General features: G+C 40.6%; 1 long non-coding RNA gene across 1 annotated transcript; it reads right to left on the reverse strand.

The window, feature by feature from the left end:
• Positions 1-825: 825 nt before the first annotated feature.
• LOC122998099 lies at positions 826-6,126 on the reverse strand. The gene is made up of 3 exons (XR_006407334.1): positions 5,313-6,126; positions 1,574-1,695; positions 826-1,035 (listed from the first exon to the last, which is right to left on the reverse strand). It is a non-coding gene; the product is annotated as an uncharacterized LOC122998099 (long non-coding RNA).
• Between the last annotated feature and the right edge of the window lie 5,230 nt (positions 6,127-11,356).

Raw genomic sequence — 11,356 nt, forward strand, 5'->3', positions numbered from 1 at the left:
GCGTGCGTGCATACATGTGTGCATGGTCCAGGTATTCCTCATGTCGTGGGGACATAAATCTGTTTACACAGTCATGTTGTGGGGACTCGCCTCCCTAATGAGGACAAAAAGCAAGTCCCCTTAATGTTAATCAGTAATTTTAGGGTTAAGACTTGGTTTTAAGTTAAGGTAAGTTTAGGGTTATGTTAAGGTTAGGATAAGTCTCCAGGAGATGAATGTAAGTCAATGTAATATCCTCTGAAGTGAATGAAACATGACTCTGTGTGTGTGTGTGTGTGTGTGTGTGTGTGTGTGTGTGTGTGTGTGTGCTGCTTAAATGTTTGCAGTTTTCACAGGCTCTGTGTCTCAACTTGCCGTAAAAAAATATCAGTTCAAGTTTTTAATAAATAGCATATTTAAATCAACTGGTCAATTCATGTGTATTTAATAACTTTGTTACAATATTGCATGACTTGCATGAGTAATACAAACATCGTGGCCTGCTGCTGAGTGTAGTACAGCACAATGTAGCATGCCCTTTTCAATCAAGGAATGAGGAATATAGAACTTTTATTTCCACTTCCAAAACTGAGTATTGATAGTATAGAGGAATTAAAGCTAGTTTATCTGCTAATTCAAAATTATCAGGCATATTAATATTTGAAATAAATATTCCTTAGTATGTAAAGTAAAGTAAAGTATTTAACAGTTGTGAAAAAAGGAAAATTGTATGTGGCAATGTGAAAGCACAGAGCTGTATAGTATTAGTACTAATATGTACTATTAAATATGTTGTTATAATTAGTTAATCTAGGACACAAAATGCAGGACACAGACTTGTAGATAGAAGCAGTTTAGAAAAGAATTTATTGCAAAACAGTTTGGTTCAATATCATCAGATTCCAATATAGGAGCAGCTCTGTATAGTTTAAGCAGGTTGAGGAATGAGGTTTGCAGCAGAGCTGGGCAGGCAGTGAGTTAAGGACCCAGATGAGAGATGGGTGACAAGGACGAGGCTGGTCATGGCAGGCAACTGTGGCAGACTGGAGTGTAAACCTGGAGCACAGGGAGACTCAGAATTAGTAATGTGCAAACTGATATGAAGAACAACATACTCGAACTGGCCTTGACGTTTGTACCACATGGTAGATTGAACAATCTGGCAGTCTGGATGGATGAGCTGGGGTTTTATTCTGAGTCTGTTGTTCTTGTGTTGTGTAGCGGGTTGCTATCAGGCTCAGTGTGACTATAGACAGGTGACAAATTAAAGGAAAAAACAGTTCAGGTCTGAATGCTTGGCCTCTACAGTGAGGGGATCTGATGGCTCTGTTATGCTGTGGTGGACATTTTGCTGGCATGGTTTGGGTCCACTTAGTTAGCTGTCAACTGGATGTAGCCTACTGGACTGCCTCGACTGCTGCTAGCTTAGCTAGGTTTGTTTTTAACCTGGTGGTTAGTTAGCCGATCGCTTTACTGAAGATTCTAAGCAATTTTTGCCTTTGGATTTTATTCTTCTATCCCCGGTTGAGGAGCTTGAGGGACAATGCTTGAGTATTAAAGATAGGAGAGGTTTCTACAGTTTAAATGGACTTACCTCACCCCCTCAACAATGGCCATAGCAGATGAAATCTCCAATATTAAGCCTGAATTCTCCTTCATTAAAAGTCTCATAAATGATCTCCTCCAGTGGCAGTCACTGCTCCAAGACTGCTTGGCCTGTTTGTTGAAAAAACATTTTTGTTAACTGAAATGAAAATAAAAATGAATTTTAAAAAAACAAACTATAACTAACTGAAACTGTATTGTGTGAGTACAAAACTGACTAAAGCAAACACAATTATAGAGAAAACGTTCTTAGTTTTTGTCAGTTTATTTCATACATAAGCTTAGTATTTTGGGTGGATATGAAATCTAACTTCTAATTTTTTTTTGCTGTGCCAGTTTCACACCAGCTGGCGGCACAGTGGCACAAGCAAGGATCACCTCACAGTCCACTGCATGTTGCCAATCCATTCATTGCTGGCATCATGGTGGTAAAATCAGGTGCCAGAGTCCCATTTGGGATTACTTTGAATATGACTGTGTCACAGATAAGAGCAAGTGTCTTGTAGTGGAAGGTGATAAAATATGTGGAACATTTCTCAAAGGAAAAATCCCACAAATCGTAAAGTCCATTAGAAAATCTTGCACAAGAAGGCTAACCTAGTTTACCTTGACAAGGTAAGGGAGAGCGGAGTCAGAGTTGGAGGAGTCAGAAGCGGAGGGTGAGGAGAGTGGAGGCCTCAGTGACTGTGGTTATAGCAAATACTTTATTTGTCTTAATAATTTAATAATTTCCTTTTTTTATTTTGAATATTACATTTCACATGGATATAAACAGCACTGTCAACTTTAATTTGATATTTCCCCATAGAGTTCAATAGAAAAAAAATGTACAGAATGTAGATAGCCTATATGCTGCAGAAAGGCTGGAATTAGAACCTGATGATAGATATCAGGGTTTGGTCATGTTTATACAACAAGCTTCCCCAACACTGGAGATGCCTCTAATGAACATGTGGTCCCTTTATTTTTTCTTTTCAAACTAAAATGACTGTAATGATATTTAGTCTTTATTGGCATGAAAAACTACCAATGCTTTTGTACTTGGCTGAGGCTCAGGAGGTAGAGTGGGTTGTCCACTAATTGGAAGATTGGTGGTTCAATTCCTGGCTCCTCCAGTTCACATGTCGAAGTGTCCTTGGGCAAGATGCTAAAGCCTAAATTGCTCCTGATGGCTGTGCCATCAGCATGTGAATGATTAGAATCCCTCTGATAGGCAGGTTGGGACCTTGCATGGTAGTGGGTGAATGTGACTTGTAGTGTAAAAAGCGCTGAGTGGTCATAAGACTAGAAAGGCGCTATACAAGTACAGTCCATTTACCATTTATTCAATTGTCCTACATCAGTAACCAACAGTGTCAAATAAGCCTGCTCAAAATTGTCATGCTACGGTCACAGCAATTTTCCAACCCAAGTAGGATACACCTGTTCAAACTGGTGCCTTGCAAGGTAAGCCTATTTTAGCCCAGGTTCAAAAGTTTGACATTGACAGTCTGCACTTTGACATCAGAGTTACTGTCATTTCATATAATTTCATATCCAAGATAAAAAATAACAATGAAGACACAATATTAAACAATTTGTCATACTGTAGAAAAAAGTTTATGGAGCTCACAGTGTAAGAAATTAAATATAATAAAATAAGTAAGCGTAAATGATGATCCCTGTCCTAGAACAGCCCTTGCTCATGAATCAATTTTTATTAAATCAAAGACATGGCTCAAGTGGATTATAACAGAAACACAACTGTACAACTATTTTTTTGTGCATTTACATTTGATGCTTAAATTATGATTGTCTGTGTTCTCTTTTTGCTTTGCCAAGGACTTGACCTGCCAGATGATGGGGAGAACAACAAGTTCCAGAGAATGCCATGCCTGGCCCACAACCTTCAGCTCATACTCAAAGATGTTGTTGAAGATGTTGTTGTTGAAATTGTTAGTGGCAAATGAAGAAATGATCAAAAGGTGTGGCAAAACACTGGTCCTGGATTGTAGCACATGCTGTAACAGCACTATTGATATACTGAGAAGACTGCTGGAGACCAGAGCTAAACTAAACCAAATGCATGAGGATTTGGACATGGACACACCTCTCACAAGCAATTGGACTAAGCTGGAGAACCTTGTCAAGCTGCTTGAGCCCTTTGCCATTCACACAGTCCAGCCTCAGAGTGACAGCCTGTCACTCTCACAATAGTGCCATGCCTGTTCAATCTTGAGGCACACCTGCTGGCGACTACTATTGGACAGCATTTACCTAAAGTGCTGCTGAAGTCCTTGTGAGAACATTTCGCTGGCATTCTTAGCCCTGATTCTACACAGCTTGGTGCTACACCAGCTGGAGCCTGCCAAATGGATCCAAGTGTCTCACTGGTTCTTCAATCACCAGACACAATGCCCCTGAGGATGGCAGCACAGTCTCTTGTGTAGAACCTGACAGCTTAGTATAACCCAGCTTCTGCTTCTCATGATGATGTTGCCACTACAAGGGCCACTCAAACTCCAACAGGAGTCTCTCTTACTGTCCTTCAGAAATACCGCTTCCTTCCATCCTGTTTAGAGGTCACAAATCATCCACAGTCATCCACAAATCAGCCTAATGTGACCAATAATCTGTTGACCAAAATTAAGAAGCATGTCAACGACATCAAACAGGATGTGTTTAATGAGACACCATTGCAGTTCTGGAGATTGAGAGGCTGTCTATCCAAAACTCCAACAGGAGCCTGTGGCATTGGATCTCCTTAGTGTCCCTGCCTCACAAGCCTTTGTGGAGTGCATTTTCTCTGTGTGCAGACTGCTGTCAACTGTCCTTAGAAACATAACACCCACATCTCTGGAGCAACGTGTTTTCCTCAAAACCAACAAGAAATTGTTGCTTGACTGAACTACACCCATCTCTCTCTTTCTCACCCACCCACATTCACACACACACACACACACACACACACACACACTTGAAATCTTGAAAAGCCGTATTTGAAACAGCTGATTCATTCATAATGCAAGGACTTCATTTTTTTTTAGTTTACAATGTTGGACACATAGCTATATATACTTAGAAAAGCAAAGCACAGGGAGCAGTATCTTGCCAGCTATTTGGCTCTCAGTGTACTTCTGGGTACATGTGCACTTTAAGTGTCCAAAACATTCACTGTATTCATTGTATATTGTCAAGTACAACACGTGAGGTATTGTATTGTTAATCATCTGCAATGATTTGCCATCGAGCTGCAGCATCTGCATCTAGTGCTGGGCAGCCCAATTCGATTGATTAACTTTGAGTTGGTTCATCTAAATGAATCAAAAGTCTAGAGTTTATTGGGTTCTTGAGTTTTTTTCATTTTTTTCTCAGAGCTCCCTGAGACTCCTGACTCCCAAGCAATGTCATGTGTGGCTTGTGGACTGGTTTGATACATGCTGTTCTTGTGTGTCTTTAGCCTATTGGCTATTTTGATTTTTACCTGGCACACTACCTGCACCTCGCCTCAGAAGCAGAATTACATGCATTTTGCACTTAAGGCTGCATCTTTTGGTCTGTTGTTGTTGTTGTCTTTTATAGTTGTTTTGTGGATAGTTCGTCTGTCCTAACTGTGAATAGATTTTTCTAAACGATGTGATGTTTTGTTGAGTTTTTATTACACATTACATTTTCTGACGTTGTCGAATCTTGCCCCTGAGAAATGGCCCATATCACAAAAAAAAACTAAAACTAACACTGAAACTCACCACCTCAGCTGTTCTCAGTTGAAGTCAAGTGCCACTGCTCCCTGCCTCAGAGGTTGGCTACTGCTGTCACCTGCCAGCTCCCTTTCAATCTTGCGGCTTACACGGATGGGGGTAGCTCTGTGCCTGAAATCTTGGTGTTGGGCAACACCTTTGCAGCCCCCTAGCCAGAACAAATTGAACAGGGGGGCATTCAGTTTTCAGAGGGGGGCCAGACTGTAAGCATGTTTGGAAATGTATACTTTTACAGAGTAAAAATGCCAATACCCCTATGTGATAGGAGAACCGCTCATATGAAGACAATGCTTAACAACCCGTGCTTTGATACAAAAGTGAATCACAAACTTATTAATTACACAGTCTTAACAGACAAAGGGTTCGCTAGCGGTCTGCGTCATAGTGCATCACAGCGTAGTACAAGCATTTTCTAATACAAAATTAATGAACAAAAAACAGAATTTTGCAGAAGCAAAAGCTGATTAATTTAAACAAAATGCCACAACACAACATACCAAGTCTGAGTTTAAATGGGTTTGTAATCTGTCCTGAGCAGCATAAGCATTGTTGGCCTCAGTAATGAACTGTGACTCTTAAACCTTGGCTCTCTCACCCCCCTTCCTCTGTTGGGAAAAAAAAGCAAACTAGCAGCCTAGCTTACTATGTCCACCCCTATAGTACTGCAAAAGTTACCTATGACAATTCCAACTCTGAAACAAGAATTAAGACACTAGTCCAGCCTTAGCAATGCAACAAGCAAACAGCATTGAGAGAGTGAGAGTTGTCACCAAAACAGAAAACAGCAAATTTCTTAAGCAAAATGCAAATCCTCACATAAGATGTGTGTGTACCTCAGTGGAATATGGTGACAACGGGCTGGGGTGCAAAATGACAGCCACCACCTCCTGCCACACAAAACCAACAAAATTTTATGTAAGCCTACACATCATGTTAGTGCACACACAGCCAAGCAACCATTAATAATGTGCATAATGAACGCTGAGTTGGTAAATTTACAGATTGACCAGTAATTTTGCATAATGACCATTTTCTCAAATAATCCTTAACATATACAAAACTGTGTCAGCGGTGGCCTGAATAAAATCAGTTGGCACAGCTACCTATTAGATTTTAAATAACTTACCCTTTGATGATTGTATTAAGTAACTTGAAAAGGAAGTCCTGGAGTTGAGAAGAATCCTTGGTTTTCTGCACCAAATTAAGCTCTAGTGACGGTCTTCCTTTGCTGATTAACTTTAAATTTTTTTTATTAAAAGTTCATCTTGAAAGTGGCTAGATAATACAGTCACTAGCCAGATGGTGTCGAAAGCTGCAGTGGGGTTGAGGAGGATGAGAATACTGAGGTGACCAGAGTCTGAGGAGAGGAGGAAGCCGTTTGTGACTTTGAAGACGGCTGTTTCAGTGCTGTGCTGTGAGTGGAAACCGGAAAGGTTGAGGATTTTATTGAACTTATTCCAACACTCATCAAACTTCACCCTTCAGTCCATACTGTGATAGTGTATGCCGGAACTAAAGACATCATGCCTAGATGATCAGCCAAGCTGCACCAGGACATTGAATGACTATGCAGCACAATCGAGAGTCTGGGAAAAAGCTATGTAAATGTCTGGCCCCATACCCACTCTTTCAAAGGGTGTTGAACATTTTAGTCATCTTTTTAGCCTCCACCAGTGGCTGCAAAATTTCTGTTCAGCAGCAGGATATAACTTTATCAGCAATTTTGATTATTTCTGGACTAAGCAGGATTTCTACAAAATAGATGGCTTCCACACAAATAAGAAAGGAACAAGGCAACTAGTTTCTAATTTTATCCATTTTATAGCTTTTAATTCTCTCTGACACACATCTCAGCACGACCCTTCCCACTCTCTAACTTCTCCTTTCTTCTACAGTGAGGGTCCTGCTGGCCTTTTCTGTGATTTTAAAGCACCATTCCTGTTGTGACCAGTGAAAGAAGGAACAAGTGTTAAGCAAGCCATCTTTCTCCCCGTATGGTCACTCCGTCTAAGCTCATTCACATTCCCTGCTGGCCTATGTCTCCTCCACTGCCCCATGCCAAAATGCCAAATATATTCAAGACAGGGCTACTCAATGTAAGATCTCTGCTAAATAAGTCTTTGTGTTTCATTTAATCACAGAATCTGGACATTTTTATGATAACAGAATTGTGGGTGCAACCTGAGGATTTTACTTTTCTAACTGAAAGCCTCTCCTCCTGGCTACTCTTCTTTTCACCAGGGGGGAGTGGTAGCTCTTTTCTTCAGAAATAATTTCAATCTTTCTTGTATTGACTTAGGACTGTTTTTGTCTTTTGAGACATTTCCATTTGTATTTAAGGTGACTAGCCAGTGTCTGTGCCTTCCAGTCTACAAACTCCCCAAATTTTCTTTTGGTTTTATAAACAAATTCTCAGAGCTCCTATCAATAATCTTACCCAAATATGACAGGTTTTTGATTCCAGGTGATTTTAATATTCATGTCTGCTGCACCTCTAACAGTCTAAGTGCTGATTTTTTTTTTTTTTATCCCTGATTGAGTCTTCTCTCACCTACTGGGCACTCTCATTGTCAGGGCAATTACTCTTGATCTTGTTTTATCTTATGGTCTTACATTATCTGACTTGACATGTTCTGATCTTTGTATTTCTGATCACTATTGTGTATTGTTTTAATTTGGTTTCACCTCCTTGTTTTAGCTGCTCATGTACACAATTACGATCTAGACTTTTTAATTTTACCACCGTCAATACTTTTAGTAAGGCCTTTAACACTATCCCTTGCAAGATATAGCCCTTATTATCAGTGGATTAGCATTAACTAATTTCAATATAATCTGCAATTCCATCTTTGGATGGAGGCAGCCCCAGCTGCAGCCTCAGGTGGATCAGGGCAAGTTTCAACCCCCTGAGTAGGCGCTCTCTTCTTTGAATGTATGGGGTTATAAGTGCCTTTCCCAGCTGCTCCAGGTTCTCCCTCCTCTTGTTCCGCTTATCAGTCATCCAGGTAGGGTTGATCCTGTTCCATGTCACAAAGGTATTGTATAAGAACACATCAATGATGTAATGGAAGATGACCAGGGGCCAGCGTCATCTTCTTGCAGCTGTAAGTTACAATCACCTTGTCCAGGTTACCACGCCTCCCTTGTTGTGGTTGTAGTCCAGGATGATGGCTGACTTCCTGTCCTCATGATCACTGATCTCAGCCATTTTGTGCAGTGTGCTCAGGAAGACCACATTCTTCTTCCTCTTCAGGAGGTAAGAAACTAGAGTGGTGGTGGGGGTGAAGGGAAACTTTGATGAGAAGACCTCTCTTCCCCCTTGTTACGAGGAGTGCAGGGGGAGCTCAGGTTTGTTTTTTCTAACTGTGCCAATCATGGTGATCTTCCTGTTCAGGAGCTGCTGGCTGAGTTCATCAGAGGTTAAGAAACTGTCACACATGACAGTGTGCCCCCTCAGTGCGTCACAGGCCACTATATCTTGATGCCAGACTTTGCTGGCTTGCTGGGTGTATACTGCCAAAAAGGACAGTGACCGTTTTACAAAAGAGATTACTATTAGTAGTTAGTATCAGTGTCACAGAAAACAATCACAAAAATCGATGAAATTACAGCAATAAAAAGCAGTGAAAACCTCTGAATGTAACCAGTTGCGCATCCACTGTTATTTCAGGCCCAGGTGTGTAGAGGTCTGGCAGATGCTCTACCCACTTCTCCCAGACCTCTCTCATGGCCACCAGTTTGTCTCTCACATGTCTTGCAGGTCTTGACTCATGGTTATGAAATTGTAGCATTCTTGAGAAGGTGTGAAAGACTTTCAGGGGCATTGTAGCATGTTAAATTGCCCTTCCACTCTGCATCCTAGAGACTAGAGGTAGCCTCACCTCTAGACCTATACACAGCCACTAAGATTAACAGCCCTATATAGGCATGCGGGTCAATTTCATCCATCCTTTTCCAGTTGTCTCCATATTTGCAAAAACCCTCCAAATTTGTCATCGTCAGGATGATTTTTTTGATGGTTGGTATGATGAATATGTAGAATGTTGAGGCAATGTCCTGGGCATGGGCAACTGCATGACTTGTGGGCCCTGGTTTCATCCTTATGACATTTTGTGCTGCCATCCTGCCCTGGTTGTTGTATGGCGACAAGGACCATGTTATTTTGCTGTTCTTTAACAAAAATGTCTCTCTTTCAGCCTGGGGGATGTCTTCATTTCTTCTTCATCTGGTGATGATGCATCGTGCTCTGGGTTGTATTCCTCCCGATCTTCTTCTTCAGATACCTCCTCCTCTTATAAATCTTTGTTCACTTGTTCCTCCTGGACATCTGAAAAAATCAGATCTACGACCTGTTGGGCACTGAAACCTGCACTCATGGCTTCAGCAAAGAGAGAACTAGCAGCACTGTCATCTACAGCACTTTTATAGCCTCTGACTGTATTGTTTAGTGAGTGTGTGTATGTGTATGTGTGTGTCTGTGTCTTTGTGGTTTTTGTGGTGTGTAAATGATTTTAAAACTGCTGGGTCAAATGACCCTAAGACAATCTTTGTACCCTGGTGGTGTGCTGCTTTCATGGAAATATGAGCAAAGGTGATGTTTCACTTTTTCTAATGTTGGGGTCACTCTAGGAAAAGTCATCAAATTTCAAGTTGAAAAAAGATCATTTAGGGGGTTTTCTCTGCTGTTAAACATCGTTGCGGGTCATTTTTGACCCTGAAGACAACACAAGGGATAAACTATGTGTGTCACCAGCACTTGTAGCAGCTGAAGTGTTTTCTGTAGTTGTAAGTAACGCAGTCCTGGTGATTAGGCTGTATCAGTCATTATAACACAGTCCAACCAGTGTGAAGCCTCTCGCTCTATGTCTTATCTGCGGCTTTTGTGCTGATATGGGAGCATACAGTAGATGTTGGTGGCACAGCATGCCAAAGCAAATGCAGCAAAATGTCTCTGCCACACTGGATTGATTAAGTCAGAGATCTGACAGGGAATTAGCTGTGTGCACTGCTGATGTCATCAGTTTAACATCCATGGCCTGGTATGGGCTCTGCAGACTGTGAGACTGGACTCATTTCTGATTATTCACCACATTTGTGCAAACTGTTTGTTCATGGATGGTGTTTTTTCTGATGAAAGTATGTTGCTGTGTTTGCATACAGAGGACCTTGGCTCTCATTCATTCTCTGCTGAAAGATTTATTTATTGTGATTCTCACTAATGGCATAAATAAACCACTACACATAATACAACCACCTGCCTCTTTAACTGAGCAGTGTTGTTAACATTAACCTTAAGAAATCAATTAGTTGAAAATCATCACTAATTATATAATGTAAGCTGGCTGAGTTTAACAGCAATTACCTGTCACACTTAAAAATAACAAAACAAGAGCAGAACCAACCAGAGCTCCTGTCTCTCAGCCTGTTTCTGGCTGAGTGATAGAGAAGATAGAGAGAGTGGCGATCTATTGACTCTATAAACCTTGCTGTGTGTTCATTGCATTTTTTTCTAAGGTAAGAAGTTGAAATCAGCTGTGATAATGAATTCTCTTCTATTTTTCATTTAGCAATAACTATCACAGGATATTGACACTATGTTTTACAGCATTTAAGCTCCCTACCATCTAGCAAATTAACAGATTTAACAAACTAATTTCTTTTTTTTTAGCTTTTTCATCTTAACTCATCATTTTCTTTATGTTGTGTGTTCTATGTTATTAATACCATAGCACTTTGAGTTTCACTAACAATGATAAGTGTGGTACAAATTAAATGTATTATTATTATTTATTATTATATATGATAACAGACTGTAGCTGAACGTTATATCACAATCACCAGCACCAAGTGCTGGGTGCTGAACCAAACAGCACCTCGGTAGTGGAGATATATTCACAGATTTGAACTTCCTGAATCAATAACTCATAAGTGCAACAGTGTTAAAACACAAACAACGCCTCTTTTCTACCGTAGTAAGGTTGACAACGAGCCACAACGTAATTATCACCCAAATGAGCCGTCCTCCAAGCTGG

This window comes from Thunnus albacares, chromosome 15 (assembly GCF_914725855.1).
Source record: "Thunnus albacares chromosome 15, fThuAlb1.1, whole genome shotgun sequence".
In the NCBI taxonomy this organism is placed as follows: Eukaryota; Metazoa; Chordata; class Actinopteri; order Scombriformes; family Scombridae; genus Thunnus; species Thunnus albacares.